Source organism: Leptonychotes weddellii, chromosome 2 (assembly GCF_054177405.1).
Source record: "Leptonychotes weddellii isolate Sample4059 chromosome 2, ASM5417740v2, whole genome shotgun sequence".
NCBI classification, from domain to species: domain Eukaryota; kingdom Metazoa; phylum Chordata; class Mammalia; order Carnivora; family Phocidae; genus Leptonychotes; species Leptonychotes weddellii.
This window is the reverse complement of record NC_138370.1, coordinates 144,820,726-144,839,616: the sequence shown is the minus strand read 5'-3', so window position 1 is coordinate 144,839,616 and position 18,891 is coordinate 144,820,726. Positions and strand designations below refer to the sequence as shown.

Sequence of the window (18,891 nt, the reverse complement as noted above, 5' to 3'; positions counted from 1 at the left end):
CCCTAAATGAGAGTTCATAGTTGTCGTTGACCACATGTACAGTGTGAATGTGCATGTTTTGATGTATATCTTAAACCTCAGCCATAATTCAAAGTTTATAGATTACAGAAGATCCTTGATATTTGCCAATTATCCATTTGCATTAATGCATGTGCGCATGCACACACACACACACACAAGGATTTAGTGGATTTCTATTTTGTTGAAAATAGGCCTGAAAAGGAATGAAGGCATTTCCAAATATTGGTGATGGAAATAATGACAAAGTAAAAAGTCTTACAAAATGACTTATTAGGAAATAGAAGCTCAGGATAAATTAAAACCAGGCAGTCAAATTCAGTGGTGGCTTGGCTATATGTCATGAGCAAGTCCACCACATGTTTTATATAGAAATGTAAAAATACGAAACAAACTGAGGGTTGCTGGAGTGTTGGCGGGTGGGAGGTATGGGGTGACTGGGTGATAGACATTGGGGAGGGTATGTGCTATGGTGAGTGCTGTGAATTGTGTGAGACTGTTGAATCACAGACCTGTACCTCTGAAACAAATAATACATTATATGTTAAAAAAAAAAAAAAAGATAGTAGGAAGGGAAAAATGAAGGGGGGAAATCAGAGGGGGAGACGAACCATGAGAGACGATGGACTCTGAGAAACAAACTGAGGGTTCTAGAGGGGAGGAGGGTGGGGGGGGATGGGTTAGCCTGGTGATGGGTATTAAAGAGGGCATGTATTGAATGGAGCACTGGGTGTTATACGCAGACAATGAATCATGGAACGCTACATCAAAAACTAATGATGTAATGTACGGGGATTAACATAACATAATAAAATAAAATTAAAAAAAAAGAAATGTAAAATACGAATCATGATATTATTTAAGTGCTCCAGGGAGAATTAATTTTTATAGCTTTGTAAGTGGGAAAATTTGGAGCTATTTTATAAAATCAAAAAGGGTATGAAAAGACACTAAATGTCTACATTTAGTTATTATACATTATGAAGGAAAGTATATGAATTATATTATTTAAGAATTTGAGGAGACTTCGTAGGCTCAGCCTATATGACAATATTTATTTAGCACAGAAATAATCATTGCACTCACTACTGATATCTCATTCACTGAACACATACAAGTCAATTTGCTAGATATATGGATTGTGTTCTGTCTGGGTTTTGTTGAAATAGCACTAACATTAAAACGTAGTTTAAGGTCAGCTATTTAAAAAAAAAAACTTTATTATGGTCATAGTTTAAAAGTTTATGTTCATAGTTACAGCTTTTATTTTTTTTATTTTTTATTATTTTTTTTTAAACATGGCAGCTTTTTTTTTTTTTTAAGATTTTATTTATTTATTTGAGAGAGAGAATGAGAGAGAGAGAGCACATGAGAGGGGGGAGGGTCAGAGGGAGAAGCAGACTCCCCGCCGAACAGGGAGCCCGATGCGGGACTCGATCCAGGGACTCCAGGATCATGACCTGAGCCGAAGGCAGTCGCTTAACCAACTGAGCCACCCAGGCGCCCCTTTAGTTACAGCTTTTAAATCAATTTTCAAATTAATTAATTTTTAGAATATAGTGAAAGTGTCAGTGTATTAGAATTAATATGACACCATTTAATAGCAAAATAATTAGACAATAACATTCTACTTCTCATTAGAGATATTTTTTGAAAATTCAGGAGAGAATCATCCAGTCTCTTTCTTTTTTATTTTAATAAAGGTGTGTTTATTGGCCACTAACATTCCACAATTAGTCAACATTGTTCTGAACAGCATCTCATTTTATTTCAGTTCTTCAGTTTGTAGATACAAGTTTTGCCGCTGGGGGTCGCTATTTATCCATATTTTGAAAAATCGGTTGCTTAAAGGTGAAGTGATGTAACTGGATAACTTGTGCTTGGTTTACATTTTAAAGAAATATTGCTGCAGGAAAAGTCTAAATTTAGATAGAGGTTCCTAGAGACTAAAATACCATCCTTGGTAAATTAAATGATTCCACAGAGCCAATGATTTTTCTAGAGATTTTATTCAGAGATAACTAAATAGTAATTATGTTCAAAATACCCATATATATATTTTAGGAGTTAATGCTTTACCAATGTGAGACAGTTTTGGACTGGATGCTTTCCAAGGCCCCCAAGGAGACATGGAGCAAGGAAATGGACAAATGTGCCTGAGGACTTAGGAAGGAGGGCCAGGTTCCACTCTGGCTCCATCCCTCACTGGCTAGGGACCTGCTCCAGTCTCTCTCTCCCCACTTTTTCCTTTGTAACATGAGGGTGGAAGTGTCCATGATTTCAGTATTTCTTTCTGGTCCTGTCTTTTCAAGAATCCTTGTCAGTATCTGTCTGATTTTAAAGTTTTGGGATGAAAGGGAATTAAACTATTTTTACTCTTTCATCTCCATGATAGACAAAGACAAGACAGCAACAACCAAAAAAACTACTATTTTTTTGTTGTTGTTTTGAACATTTTATGACAGCAGAATGAAATAACTGTTTCTAGAAGTTTTTCTTTCGTAGCAATATAAAGTACAAAGGGGAACCTACACCCTGGAAGTCTTTATCACATTTTAGGTCAGGCTAACATGCTTCTGATCAGTTTTGCTTAAAGAATTCATGTTAATAATGCCTATTTTTCCAACTGATTGATCCAAAGGATAAAAGATTCCTGGCCCAGGAGCTGCTGGATTGTTTTTCTTTTTCAGCCTTTGGCTGAGGAAGATTCACTCTCAGATTCACTGACCCTTTACCTATCATCTTCAGGCTTGCTGGTGTTTCAGTCTCCTGCAGTAGATCTAAGCCAGGTATCTCCTGATCTTGTTTCTCAGATCTGTCAATGATACAAAAAATAACTAGTGTCTGTAGTACATTCTATAAAGAATTTCACACATTTTAAAAAATATTTTATTTATTTATTTGAGAGAGAGAGCACACAAGGGGCATGTGGGAGCGGCAGACTCCCCTCTGAGCAGGGAGCCCAGCATGGGGCTCGATCCCAGGACACTGAGATCATGACCTGAGCTGAAGGCAGAGCTTAAACAACTAAGCCACCCAAGTGCCCCAAGAATTTCACACATTTTATTTTATCTTTGTAACAACCCTGTGGAAGGAAGGAAGTACTATTACCAGCCCCTTTTTGAAGTTCAGGAAATCAAGATCCAGAAGAGGTAAATGATTTATCCAAGTGATTTGTCCAGTTTGTAAGGTGACTACTATTTGGACCCATATCTTCAGTCTCCAAATTTTACATTCCCTTTTCTTTCTTTTTTAAGACCCAGGTTCTCTTTTATACTAAAGTACAGTTCACAGACCTCTGTTCTGGCATGTTTCCTTGTGTTTGAGACTCTGGACTAGTAGACTGTCTTACTATGCCATCCATTATGGGCTGAAGTGTGTCTCCACAAAATTCATATGTTGAAGCCCTAACACCCAGTACCTCAGAATGTGACTGTATTTGGAGATGGGGCCTTTAAAGAGATGATTAAGTTAAAATGAGGCTGTTAGGATGGGCCCTAACCCAATTTGGCTGGTGTCTTTATAAGATGAGGAAATTAAGACACATGTCTAATTGTTCATGCACAGAGAAAACTAATGAGGACATAAAAAGAAAATGACTACCTGCAAGCTAAGGAGAGAGGCCTGAGAAGAAAACAAACCTGCTGGCACCTTAATCTTGGATTTCTAGTCTCCAAAATGGTAAGAAAGTTAAATTCTATTGTTTAAGCTACCCAGACTGTGGTATTTTGTTATGGGGGCCCTAGCTGATTAGGATTCCATCCATCCATCTGTTATCCACAATGATTTAGTATCTAACATGTGCCCAGCATTGTGTTGATCTTTGGATTACAGACATAAAAAATATAGTCCATGTTTTCAATGCCCTCATAATCATATTATGTGTGCTGGAGGGAGGGGAAGGCAAACAGCTAATATTGTAGGGTGGGTGTGCTGAGCTTTGTTAGGGGATGCCCAGAGAATCATAGGAGTACCGAGGGACTTTTAAAAAAAATTATTCACTTTATTTAAACTAAAAAAAATAAAAATAGTTCACTGATTTCTCCCATCCTCCACCCCTGTCTCTTGCAACCACCAATCTGTTTTCTGTATCTATAAGCTTATTTTTGTTGTTGTTGTTGTTGTTAGATTTCACATGTAAGAGAGATCATGTATTTGTCTTTCTCTGTCTGGTTTATTTTCTTTAGCATAATGCCCTTGAGGTCCATCCATGTTGTCACAAATGTCAAGATTTCAATTTTTTTATGGCTATAATAATATTGCCTTGTGTATATATATATATATATATCATATTTTCTTTGTCATTCATCCATTGATGGACACATATGTTATTTCCATATCTTAGCTATTGTAAGTAATGCTGCAGTGAACATAGGGATATATATATATATATATATATGTATGTATATCTTTTCACATGAATGTTTCAGAGAAGGAGACTTTGTCTCAGGCTGAGTTAAAAGTGGGTAGAGGTAGAGATGAGCCCAGAGATGGTAACCTGAAGAATAGTGGAAGTTATTAATAATAACATTATATCATATATTAATATAACATAATAATATATAGTATAATTGTAATATAATATATAATAAGATAATTAAATAATGTCATTTTAATATATTAAAATTACATATATATAATAATAGTGGAAGTTAGGCACCCTCTCCCCCATAAACCATTTTGTTGGATCTAGTCATCATCCTGAATTGCATCTGGATGAAATCCAGTTACCTACTAAGACATCCTTGAACCTTTAGGTTTTTTCCTCCCTTACTCTGTTGACAAACCTAATAGAACTCTGATACCTACTGTTTGCCTGAAGTACCTTCACCCTCCTTTCTGCCAAAATCCCCTTGGAAGCCGTGTCTTAGCATGTACAACTAATTCTTGCCATATCTTGTGAAAACTTGTAACTCTATGCTCTAGACGTAATAATTTCTCCTATCGAGTAGAAGTTAACCTTGTTCTAAGATCTAACAGTGTCTGTATGGAATGATACAGAAATGATATACATAAGTATAATGATTCAGCCTTCCTACCAAATACCTCTTATTTATGGACATTACCATGAGTTTTTGCAGCTCATCTTTATCTAACTGTCTTTAGAAAATTAGTGAGAAATATGATATCATTAGTATGGCCACACTGAAAATATTGTCTACTGTGAAATAGGTTTATGATGTCTGTAAGTAATGTAGGGCTTGAGAGAATATGGCATCATGGAACTTGTGGTTCTATAACTGGATCTACTCAGGATATTAACTATCTAGTATATTTCAACAAGTTATAACCTCTTCTTGATTATCTGTAAGTAAGTGATTAGACTAGATTATCATTATGGACTATTCTGATTTTTTCACCATATTATTTTCTTTCCTAAGGCTATTTCCTCATAAGTTCAAAAACAGTCACCTTTCTTTTTTTTTTTTTAAAGTTTTTATTTATTTATTTGACAGAGAGAGAGAGATACAGCGAGAGAGGGAACACAAGCAGGGGGAGTGGGAGAGGGAAGAAGCAGGCTTCCCACGGAGCAGAGAGCCTGATGCGGGGCTTGATCCCAGGACCCTGGGACCATGACCTGAGCTGAAGGCAGACACTTAACAGCTGGGCCACCCAGGTGCCCCCAAAACAGTCACCTTTCTTTGTCAGCAATACTTATTAACTATCTGCTGTTTCCCAGCAATCTTTATTACATCCTATATTTTAAAAATTTGCATTCAGCAGCTATAAGATGTTCTAATGATACCAGCGTTGTAACAAACCCATTTAAGTCCCTGATTCCATGAGGCCTTTTCTCATCATATTTAGCCTTTTAAACAAATCTCTAGGTAGTTCCAGTTTTGGTAATGGTAGAGTACCTAATATATGACTAGTTCTCTCATAGATAGCAATTATAAGTCTAGATGAGCTATAAAATAAAACAACTATTTTAAGACTCTGGAAATCAACCCAAAGAAAATAAGACTGAAAATTATCTAACCCTTGAAATAAGGGAAGCTCCTAGGTGAGTTCAGGATGTTTATTTCCTGAGGGCACATCCTAGTTCATGTGGTGAAGGGGAGCTAAGACTCAAGCAGAAATCCATAGTGCTAAATGCTTAAGTGGTTAGAGCTAGAGTTTAGGATTGCTAAATCAGCTGGAAATTGAGGAAGGAAGTACTGAAAAGGAAGGAGTCACAGAAGGGAAAGGCCATAACACTGTGTATAAACTTCTCTCATATCTTTGGATAAACCTGAACTATATATGCATAGGGCTGATTCTAAGGAATGTAGGCAAAACAACAGCTTGTAGACTGAAAATGCAAAGCAAAGATTTGAATTACTGTCTACCACATGCAGTGACAGCAATTGACATTTAAATCTTCTCAAATGAGAAGGGTTTTTCATTGAAACCCCAGAAAGACTGTAACTAAGGAGTATTCTTATTTCTTCAGAGCTAAGCATTCTTCCTAAGGTGAAGGCTAAAGTTAATCTGAAATAAACCCTTCCTAAGAAAGTGTAAAAGCAAACCTCCACAGGTTCAAGATATGCACCAAGCAATTTAGGTATTTGCTAATCAAATATCAGCACTCTTTTGAGGAAGATTCAAGAATCCAGAGTTTTACTATGATCCACAATGTAGAGTATACACTTGAAATTTACTGCACACATAAACAAAAAAGGAAAATGTGGCCCATACTCAAAAGCAAAGTAGACAGCAGAAACATTCTTTAAGATAATTCAGTAGTGGGGCGCCTGGGTGGCTCAGTCGTTAAGTGTCTGCCTTCTGCTCAGGTTATGATCCCAGGGTCCTGGGATCGAGCCCCGCATCAGGCTCCCTTCTCAGCGGGAAGCCTGCTTCTCCCTCTCCCACTCTCCCTGCTTGTGTTCCTGCTCTCGTGATCTCTCTCTCTCTGTCAAATAAATAAATAAAACCCTAAAAAAAAAAAAAAAAAGATAATTCAGTATTTAGAATTGGAAGACAAGGACTATTTATTTATTTTTATTTTGTTTTGTTTTTTTATTTTTTTATAAGAACAAAAGTATACACCATTTAATTGCTTGATGGTGAAAAAAAATCAACACATTTGCAAGTATGTCATAATCCCAATTCCTTACAAAGTTTCATCCAAAATGTCCAACATAAAATTAAAAATAAATACATATGCAGAGAAGTAGGTAAATAAGACTCATACTTAAGAAAATAAAAAAGTCACAGAAAACAGACCCCAATGTGACCCAAATGTTGTAATTGGTAGAGAAATATTTTAAAGAAGCTATGAAAAATAGGTCCAAATCCCTTGAGATAAAGATGATAATAATAATTAAAGAGATGAGAATCTCAACAGAAAAAAATAGAAACTAAGAAAAGAATGAAATGAAGAATTTAGCATAGATTAATAAAATATCTGAAATTTTGAAATGTACTGATTGACCTTAACATTACTTTGGAGACTGCTAAGGATTGAAGATGAATTTATAGAAATTCCTCAATTTGAACAACAGAGAGAAAAGAGATTTTTAAAAAACTAACCAATGCTTCAGTGACCTGTCCTCAGGGACAGTAGCAGGAAATCTAGCATACATGTAATTGAAGTCTCAAAGGAAAAGGAAAGAGAGAATAGGACATTAAAGTAATTACTGAAAATTTTCCAAATTTGATTAAAAAACAGGAATATCCAGTTGGCCCCAACTAGGATAAAAACAAAAACAACCATATGTAGGAACATCATAAACTCTTAAAAACCGAAGATGGATAGAAAATATTAAAGACAGCCAAAGGAAAGCAATACAATACATGACATACAAGCGAACAATGATACAAGTAACAGATGACCTTTTTTTTAATCAGAAAAGAGTCAATAATTTACATGTACAATAAGAAGACTGCCAGATAATAAAATAGGCATATATAGTATTATATATCATGAACAGTTTGTACTCAAAATTTTTCTTGATTGGCTGCATAAAAAATATATTTAATTAAAAAAAGAAAGGATTATAAATAACACTAAAATATAATACTGGACAAAAACTAGTGGGACACCAAGGGACTGGATTGAGCAGGAGCGATTCTAATTGCCAGCCAGATTCTTTTTTTTCCCCCTAATACCTATATATTTTTATTTTTTTCCAAGTTTTTATTTAATTTCAAGTTAGTTAACATACAGTATAGTATTGGTTTCAGGAGTAGAATTTAGTGATTCATCACTTCCATGTAACACTTAGTGCTCATCGCAAGTGCCCTCCTCAATGCCCATCACCCATTTAGCCCATCCCCCACCCACCTTCCCTCCAGTAACCCTCAGTTTGTTCTCTATAGTTAAAAGTCTGTTTTATGGTTTGCCCTCTGCCCCTCTTTTTAAAAAATTTTCCCCTATGTTCATCTGTTTTGTTTCTTAAATTCCACATATGAGTGAAATTGTATGGTGTTTGTCTTTCTCTAACTGACTTATTTCACTTGGCATAATACACTCTAGTTCCATCCACAGCATTGCAAATGGCAAGATTTCATTCTTTTTAATGGCTGAGTAATACACACACACACATATATATATATATACACACACCACCTCTTCTTCATCCGTTCATCAATCAGTGGACACTTGGGCTCTTTCCATAGTTTGGCTATTGTTCATAATGCTGCTATAAACATCAAGGGGCATGTACTCCTTCAAATCAATATTTTTGTATCCTTTGGGTAAATATCTAGTTGTGCAATTGCTAGATCATAAGGCAATTCTATTTTTAACTTTTTGAGGAACCTCCATACTGTTTTCCAGAGTGGCTGCACCAGTTCGCTTTCCCACTAGCAGTGCATGTGGGTTCCCCTTTCTCCACATCCTCACCAACATCTGTTGTTTCCTGTGTTATTAATTTTAGCCATTCTGACAGGTGTGAGGGGGTTCTCATTGTGGTTTTGATTTGTATTTGTCTGACAATGAGTGATGTTGAGTGTCTTTTCATGTGGTTAGACAAGGACTTTAAGTCAGCTATTATAGTTCAAGAAAGGAAATGATGCTGAACAGGTGAAGAATCTCAGCAGAAAAATGGATGTTATAAAAAAGAAAAAAATGAAAATTCTACTTAAAAGTGTAATATTTGAAAAGTAGAGTATGCTAATGGGCTTAATAGCAGATAGAAGATGGCAGACAAAAAGGCTGGTCAGCAAACTTGAAGACCGATTGATAGAAATTATACAATCTGAAGAATAGAGAGAAAAATAATTGAAGAAAAAAAACGTTAGTATAGGACATTTCAAGCTCTCTAACACAATGTGTAACTGATTTTACAAAAGGTAAAGAGATAAAATGAAGGTGAAAAATATTTAATGATAGCTAAATTTTCCCAAATTTGGTGAAAAACCTCAATGTACAGAAACATAAACCTGAGTAGACACAAGGAGCATAAAGACAACACATATACAGAACATGAGGCACATCATAGTCAAATGATTGATAAAGAAAGGTAAAGGTAAAGAAAGAAATCTTGAAAACAGTTGGGGGTAGGAGAGAGACACATTTCGTAATGGAGAACAATTACAGAAATTATGACTGACTTCTCATGAGACACAATGAAGCCAGAAGATAATGAAATGATAACTTCGAAGTTCTCAAAGGGAAAAAAAAAAAATCAATCTAGTATTTTATACCTAGCATTCTGTATCAAAAATAAAAGCAAAATAGGCATTTACAGATACATAAAGGCTGAAATATTTCAGTTTCAGAAGATCTGAAGCATAAGAAATGATAATGGAAGTTATTTACAATAAAGAAAATGATGCCAGATATAAACCTGTATCTATGGGCTTCAGTAAAGGGCTCTAAAAATGGCAAAATGAAGTTAAAGGTAAAAAACTAAGGTTTTTTTCCCCCAATTTCTTAAAAAGATACCTGACTGTTTATTGCGATTTATACACTTGGATTGTGAGGCTGTAACATACATAGATATAAAATATATAAAATATATGACAATAGCAAAAAGGTCATGGGGGAAATGGTAAATGGAATTATATTCTTGGAAAGTTCTTACAGTTTACATAAAGTAGTATAATATTAACTCTACATAAGTTGTTATAGAAATGAATTTTGTAATCTTTAGAGTAACCAGAAAAGTTACCAAAAGAATACCAAAAGTTAAACCTAAAACCTGCTAGAGGAATTAAAAATAAATTACTAAATATATTTGAATACTTTTAAAGAAAGCTTGAAAACAAGAGAAGTAGAAATTAAAACATATCAGACTAATGGTAAACAAATAGAAAAATGTTAGATCTAAGTACAAAAATATTATTATATGAACAAAAATTGACTAGAAACTCATTTTAAAAAGCAGAAATTGTCCTACTGGATTAAAAAAAAGCAATTCTCAACGATATGCCATTTATAAGAGATTCACTTAAGAACATGTGAGCAGGGGGAGGGTAGAGGGAAAGCGAGACAGAAAATCCTCAAGCAGACCCCCCACTGAGTACAGAGCCCAATGTGGGGCTCAATCCCAGAACCTTGAGATCATGACCCGAATTAAAATGAAGAGTTAGACATTCAACAAACTAAGCCACCCAGGCGTCCCATAAGAAATTCACTTAAAGTACAAAACCCAAATAGGTTGAAAGTAAAAGTATAGAAAAAGATAAACCATGCAAATGGTAACCATAAAAAAGCTGATGTGACTACAGTAATAGCAGGCAAAATCTATTTCAAGACAAATAATATTATATGAGATAAAGAGGGTCATTTCAGCATAATGATAAAAGGTCCAATTAATTGAGAAGACATAATCATAAGTATAGATACACCTAATAATAGAGCTTGAAAGCACATTCTTCAAAAAAACCAAAGCAGAACTAATGGGAGAAATTTACACACAAACATAGTTAGAGATTTTAACATTGCTTTATCAGTATTTAATAGAATAGTTATATATAAATCAATAAAAATATATGAGGTCTTTAACCTTGACCTAATTGATATTTACAGCACTTCATTCAACAATTATGGAGTATAAATTCTTTGCAAGGGCACATGGAGCATTCCCCCAAACAAATAATATGCAGAACCATAAAATATGCCTCAATACATTTCAAAAGATTATATCTCATAGGGTGTGTTCTAGATCATAACAGAAATACATTAAGAGTTTACCATCATTGTGATGGAAATGGGGGGGAGGGCTCTATTATAAATCCAAAAGCTATGCTTATGCCTAAAATTGTGCCTGGTAAATTGGAATCACTATAAATATTTGAATCAGAAATCCACATTTACCATTGATTTCTGGAGAGACCTTTCAGTTAATAATTCATAGTTATAGTCTAAAGGAGGCTTTGAAAAAATCCTTTAATACTGCCACAGTCATGCTGAGATTGGGTGGAGGTAGCAGGGCTCTTAAGAATACCATTGACAACTTGATCTGCCTCTCCTGTTGCTTTCTATTGTTTTATTTCCCCCATGATGCTTAATTTGTCTTCCACTACATGGCCTTTCCTGCTCATCCAAATCATCTTTCAAACTCAGTTTTGCTGGAAAATATTACATGGTACTTTATAAACCTAAATCCATAGTCTGGATTCAAAATATCTAGTTCTTCAGTAAAATCTATGTTAGAACCACTAATTATCCAGTTTCTCTGAATATCAATAAAATAATTTTTATCCTCCCTTCATTCCTGCTTCCATCTTTCTTTCCTTCTTCAAACAAGAAATATTTATTAAGAGCAAGTTATTACCTAAATAATGAGAGCATAGAAGTGAACAAAATAAAGTCCCTTATTCTAATAGAAGGATATGGATAATAAACATTTAAAAAGAATGTATCACATGATATGTATGGTCACTGCAGGAGGTCAATGAGAGGACATGACTGAAGGTTAACCAGTGAGAGAGAGGCAGCCTGTAGAGAGGAAGTTGAGACCATCTGGACAGTATATTTAACTGAACCCAGTTAAGGCCTCTGTATACACTCTTGAGATTACAGCAGGTGGGTGCAGAGATCTACTCATCTTACAGCCACTCAAGACAAGCCTTGTGTGACAGTTCCCTTGCTTATTAAACCTATCACCTACCAAGCTGGCCAGCCTCTTTTTTCAGTCTCTCCTTGCCTCCATAAAAAGGGGCCAGTTTCGAATTTCACCTAGGGAATTCCCAAGACTGCAAATCAATAACTGGGGAGCCAGTCAAAAGACTGGAGAAATGGGTCTTGGGAAAGGAGTATCCATGGGGGACATCCATGGTTGGCCATCGACCTCTATGTGGGGAAGGATGGCTCGTATGTTAGATGGTTGCAGATGGTTGCATGGATTTTCAGGGGATGCCTTGAAAACTCCTGCTATTTTAATGAGTTTGTTTGAAGAATTGTGCAGAGTATACTGCAGCAGAGAAGAAAAATGAATGGTGGCTACAGTAGGCTGACATATACTGTGGGCAATTCTGCTGGCCACTGATGCCCAACTAGAGCCTGAAGCTTAGGTTAGAAAGTTGGAAGAAGGACAAGGTTAGAGAAGGATGTGTGGGTGCCCACTATTCTGCTAGCTTCTGGGATAGAAGATAATGTGGGAAAGCAGGATACAGGATAATAAGTTGGAAACCTTAGCTTGCTGTTTTGCAAAGCTAGTAGGGTGCAGGCTGCAGTGGATTAAGGTCTGAGTGCTTGTGACACAGCCTGATTGGGACACTAAGAAGTGAAATCCCTGGGAAAGTGAGCGGAATGAAGAGGAAGATGTTGTGATTCACTGTGAAGTGGACAAAACCCCTTTGCTCTCTGACCCCTAAGCAAAAGCATAGCAACAACCCCAGCCAGTGGGGCAGTCCCCAATTGAGGAAGCATTCATGATGAAAGAATATACTCCCACTTGAGCTTATTAGTATGGCTGCCAAGTAGCCAGGCATGGTTAGTGTGACTAGGGGATACTGGAGGTGATGGCTTTTCTCTGACAGGAGGCAGAGAAAATGAGCATTATCACCAGACGCCCTGTCCTCTGGCTGTGCCTGCATGGTGCTCAGGGAGTTCAATTTACTCACTCCCTTATGGAGTGGATTATTCTATTCTGTAGGGAAGTTTGGTTCAATGAGGGGAATCTCCACCTGCACATGGGACCCTGGAAATCTATAGAGGAGGTACAATAAATTCTTAGGGATTTGGGAATGAGATAGGCCATTTACTCCCCTGTCCTTGAAGGCCCTGATCAGGCCACATTCACTGCATGAGTAAAAGTCAAGATACTCCAGTCCGCCCTCAGCACCTGGTGTGATACACTGCTATCCCAGTCGTTGGACGAGACATTTATGATATTGGGCAATCCATTGCTTAACTGGGGAAACTGACAAATCCTGAGAATGGGTACGGACTGTGGGAAAGACCAAAGACAGAGAGGGAACTCAACAAGCCAAAAAGCTATCCTAATTGGCTCTGAGGGGTCTGGTAAAAGTAATCTTGAAGCAAATGTGGTTTGACCTCTTTGCTGCCAAGACCCCACCTGAAAAGATAGACCGGCAACCCAATGCTGTGTCGGTTGGCCCGTGGAAAGCCTTAAAACCTGAACAGCAGTTCAGATCTGCCCCTACTCCCTAGTGCCCTACCTGCTCCAGCAGAGGCCTTGGGGATACAGTCCTATTTGGGATGGATACCTTCCATGCGCCAAGTGTAAGATGCAGGCCAAGATCACGTCCAGGTAAGGGCCATTGGGGATAATCGAGGCCCCATGCTGAGCTCACTATTCACTAGTGCCCCAGAAATAAACGAAAGGTGACCGCTCTGGTTGATACTGAAGCCGAATATACTGTAATACATGGTAACCCTCAGAAGTTTTCTGGTGCCTCAGTGCCATCAGTCGTTGTAAAGGGCAAATGGTTATGGTCGGGAAGGTCCCTTTGACACTGCAAATTTGAGTGTTCTCTCCCAAGAGAATGTGAGGTTTTTATCTCTCCAATACCAGAGGACATTTGGCACTGATATCCTACAAGGTCAAGCTGCAAATTTCTATCAGTGCATTCCACCTCTGAGTTAGAGTACTCAAGAACCAGTGCTGAGGGAAAACACCAACCAGGAACCAGGAAGCCTATTGCCCTGCAAAAAAAGGATAATTGTCAAACAAAATAAATTGCTGGGGGAGAAGGGAGCCATGAGGAGAATGAGCCATGTGGATACCAGAAGGGAGAGGATTCTAAGCAGAAGGCAGCAAGTGCGAATGTCCTGATATAGGTTTGGTTGGTGTATTAGAGAACAACAATGGAGTCCAGTGAACCGGGAGAAGGGTGAGTGAGCCAGCAGTGGTGGCCGTAATGCCTGAGAGATGTCATGGATTATAGGTAATGGATTTGAGATTTTTACTTTAAGGAAAATGAGAAGCCAATGGAAGATTTTATGAGTGCAGAGAAGTCTTTTAGATGGATTTTTGCTGAACTTTCTGCAATTCCTAAAATTGATTAAATGTTCTAGTTCCAGTGATGCTGGACTTTGTATTCAGAAGTGGAAAGGATTAAATTTTTATGTGTTAAACAATTATAAATAGTATTCTGGGGAGTAATGTAATTTCCCTGAAGTAAGTGATAGTGACATCTTAAATTGATAAATAATAGCAATATAACTTTATTCTAACTGTTCCAAGCTCGATGTGGGAGGACTTGGGGCACTGTCAAGTACTTCCAGGACTTAGGGTAGAGTTTGAAAATTATTTCTTAATATTACACAATAAGTGTAATATTTAAGTATTATCAAACACTGTCAAAATAAATAAATGTGGTGTTTTTGATACTGAACTTGTAAGACCGGGCTGAGTCTGAATCTTTGCTTTGCTATATACTTTGTGACCTTGAGCCAATTCCCCCAGTGTCTTTGAGTCTCAGGTTCTTTATTCCTAGCACAGACATAATAGTCTCTAATTCATAGATTATATATGTCAAGCACTTACCCCACTTTTTACCACAGAGTAAGCATTTAAAATAATTGTAGCTATAATTATATTGTTTTTTTTCTCTCCTAGTATTGTTACATATTGAGTGGACTAAAATAGGTTACAATGTTTGCGTTCTGTTCACTTAGGCGTACTTATTAATATACTCTCATTTTTTTTGATATTCTAAGGATCTAAAAGTAATATGTACAGGAGTAAAACAAAGAAACAACCTCCATAAATGAAAGTAATTTAGACAGATAAGCAGTACATTCTTTTACACAAGTCAATTAACATGAAATTTTAATTTAGGACTACCCAGTATTATTAGGACTTAATATTTGTTCAAAATTTTTGTTCAAAGAATGTTTGACAATTGCCTTATTTATCCTTGACTCACCCTGGCATGTTGCAGATAATAAATGTTCAATAAATGCTTGCCAAAGAAAGTGTGTGTGTGTGTGTGAGAGAGAGAGAGAGAGAGAGAAGGTTTAAAAAGTAAAACATCTTGAAATTTAGATTTTTGTGCACTGCTGATAAGAATGTAGAATGGTGTAAGCCACTATGGAAAACAAAATGGCAGTTCCTCAAAAAGTTAATCATAGAACTACTACATGATCTAGAAATTGCCCTTCTATGTGTATACTCAAAAGAATTGAAAACAAGGACTCAAACAGATACGTGTACACCAGTGTTTATAACAATATCATTTACAGTCAGCCAAAAAGTGGAAACAACCCAGATGTCCATCATCAAATAAATGGATAAACAAAACATGGTGTATGCATACAATGGAATATGATTCAGCCTTAAAAAGGATACATGCTATAGCGTGGACAAACCTGGAAAACATTATACAATTTGAAATAAGCCTATCACTAAGAAGCAAATGTTGTATTATTCCACTTATATAAGGTACCTAATTTGCCTCAGTTGGCAAATTCATAGAGGCAGGAAGTACAACAGAGGTTACCAGGAGCTGGGGGAAGGGTAGAATGAGGAGTTATTGTTTAATGAGTACAGAGTTCTGGAAATGGATAGTGGTTATGCTTGCACAAGTTTGTGAATATACTTAATCCCTCTGAATTGTACACTTAAAATAATGGTAAATTTTATGTATATTTTATCTCAATGAAAAAAGAAAATCTTTTCAGAATTTTAAAAAGCAAAGTATCTCCAAAAGTAAATTGTTTAAATATTGCCCAGATGAGGGCGCCTGGGTGGCTCAGGCGTTGAGCGTCTGCCTTCGCCTCGGGTCATGATCCCAGGGTCCTGGGATCGAGGCCCATGTTGGGCTCCCTGCTCAGCGGGAAGCCTGCTTCTCCCTCTCCCACTCCCTGTTTGTGTTCCCTCTCTCGCTGTGTCTCTGTCAAATAAATAAATAAAATCTTTAAAAAAAAAAAAATATTGCCCAGATGAGTACAAGTATTTATTTAGTAATACATGTTAGATTATCCATTTGTTTATTGAACATTTATCACATATTATATTTGTTTTCCCAGCTCATTTCCCAGAGCATGTGTACCAGCCATGCAGTTTGGGGCAGGGGAATTAGGTGGTCATATTTCTCTATCCTCCAGCTTTGTTTTAGCCTTTCAGGGTAATTTAGTACCTCTTGACACAGAGATTGATGCCGAGATGGATTTTGCCCAGGTATAAAATGATATATTAAGGGTTACAATATTAATGTCTACAAAAGAAGCATGGCTATAGTGTAACTACCTCAACTACTGAAGGCTTCCATTCTCCAAAAATGGAGTGTCAGCGGTGTCATGGACACTCTTGTTGCCTAGCATCACAAAACACAACCAACCTGTACTAAAAACTATGTTTCAAGTAAATTCACTGGCATGTTATGAAAGATTAAAGGCTCACCTGTCTTCAGAATAGGTGTCAATACTTTGGTATTTTTTAAATTTAAACTTTAAGGTTAAAAATAACTTGAGAGCGCTACTAGAAAAACCACTGGCAAACAGAAGGAGAAGCATGTGAAGCTATAAAAAGTAATGTATTTTCTTTCTCTTTGTTTAATATGCTAAATACCGAATAGTGCTGGTATATTCCTAGGTTCATTTAACCTAAACTCTGCAATTCTGCTCAAAAACATTCAGAAGAGATAGTGTCCATCCCACCACCACCCCCAACCCCCTCTTAGTTAAAGCAAGAGAATCTCCTAAAGCAAACAGAGACAAATTGTTCCTAGTTGAAAATAAATCACCTTTGGCGGAGGTGGGAAGGGCTTATGACTGCAAAGAACACAATAGCTGAAATTATTTTGGTTCTGCTTCTCTGCTCAGAAAGTGCAGGCTTGTGTCCCTTCTCCTCCATCCCTCTCCTTTTCCATTATCTGTTTGTCAAAAGAGAAACAGCAAAAATAAAGATAAAATAATAAAATAAAATTCAAATGATAGAGACAGACTATTGAATCAGATATCTTAGAGAAACAGTCTAAAATTCTGTTTTTGATGTTTGAATGATGCAAGTGTACGCAAGATTCATTTTAGTATAGCTTTTGTAAAGGAAGATGTTTTGTATCTAAGGGGACATATTAAACTGGAGTTTAGCAGATAAATGGCTTTTTTTTTTTTTGATGTAGTGTTCCATGATTCATTGTTTGCGTATAACACCCAGTGCTCCATGCAGTACGTGCCCTCTTTAATACCCATCACCAGGCTAACCTATCCCCCCACCCCCCTCCCCTCTAGAACCCTCAGTTTATTTCTCAGAGTCCATAGTCTCTCATGGCAGATAAATGGCTTTCTATAAATACATGGAAAGGGGGTTATATTGGAAGGGCTACCAAATGGGAATCTTAATGTTGCACATCTTAAGATTTCAAAGCATTTGACCACCATCACCCTAAATGTCTAATTGTGGAGAAGAAATTGCCAAAAAATGTTATACTTTTTTCTAAATAGTGCTTTGTGTAAGTCAGAAAAATGGCATCCAAGGGGAGACAAATGGTTGACAAATGGTTATTCTTTTAAATAAACAAATAGGAGAGGAGTGATGGAGCAAAACTCTAGAACAGGGTTGAGGAGGTGTGGGAACCACCATGTGAGGGGGATTTGGGAGAAAAGTGGCTTCTCACTGCTCTCCACTCGAATTTGGAGCAATTATTTGTGCTTTTTAGTTTAACTATATATACAATTTCAAATTTCCCCTAGATAAGGAAAGTTTGAGTTTCTGTATTTAGAAACCTAGTGGCATGACTAGAGAAATTTTCCCTCTAGAGGGCTAGAAACAAAAGGAAGAATGAACCCAACAACCCAGCCATGGGCAACAAGTGGAGAACTTTCAGTTCCTTTAGAAGATGATCTGAAAATATTAAAGTGATCCCTGAAGCAAATGTGTGGTGGAAGGGGTCAGGGCAGGAGACCTGAGGCTGCACTGGAGGATCTCCCAAACTAAGGTGTCCACAGTGGTTCTAGGCTCTGGGTAAATGCCTACTTTGTAATTCCTCTCCCAGCATATTTTCCTTTATGTGTATTTATTATGCAAAGAAAATTATAATGAGTAACAAACTCTGAAATAGAGTCACTCAAAAACCCAGATCTTAAATGATTTTTAATAAGTTTTGTTTTTTTCCTTGCTCCTTTAACGTATTTATTGTTCATATGCACTCAGTCATTTTTAAATAACTGCAGTCCCTTCATAGATACAATTTTGAATTCACTGTCTTTTCACCCCAGCCTTTGTTTATGAGAATTACTCCATATTCCATGGTCACTGTTGATTAGCTTTTTTTCATTCTTTTTTTGTTGTTATTATTTTTATTTCTTTTTCTTATTTTATTTTTCTAATTTTTTTCTTTATGAAGATTTTTTTAGATTTAAAGAGAAAACATATGCCTGATAAGAATTGTTCTTCATAAAAATTGCCAAATTATTTCTAAAAGTTTATTGACTTTGCCATCAACATAAAATAAGAACAATAAATTCCCTTCGTTATCATTAGCCACCTCCGTATGTTACACAGCATTTAAATGAACCCAACAGAATCTCAT

The 18,891-nt window shown here is 36.5% G+C and overlaps 1 long non-coding RNA gene across 1 annotated transcript in view; it reads left to right on the top strand.

The window, feature by feature from the left end:
• The window catches only part of LOC145720206 (uncharacterized), a 307,447-nt gene that overhangs the window by 24,674 nt on the left and 263,882 nt on the right, over positions 1-18,891 (top strand). The window contains exon 3 of the long non-coding RNA XR_014143039.1: positions 3,586-3,699. This is a non-coding gene — a long non-coding RNA (uncharacterized LOC145720206). The remainder of the gene's footprint in view (positions 1-3,585; positions 3,700-18,891) is intronic.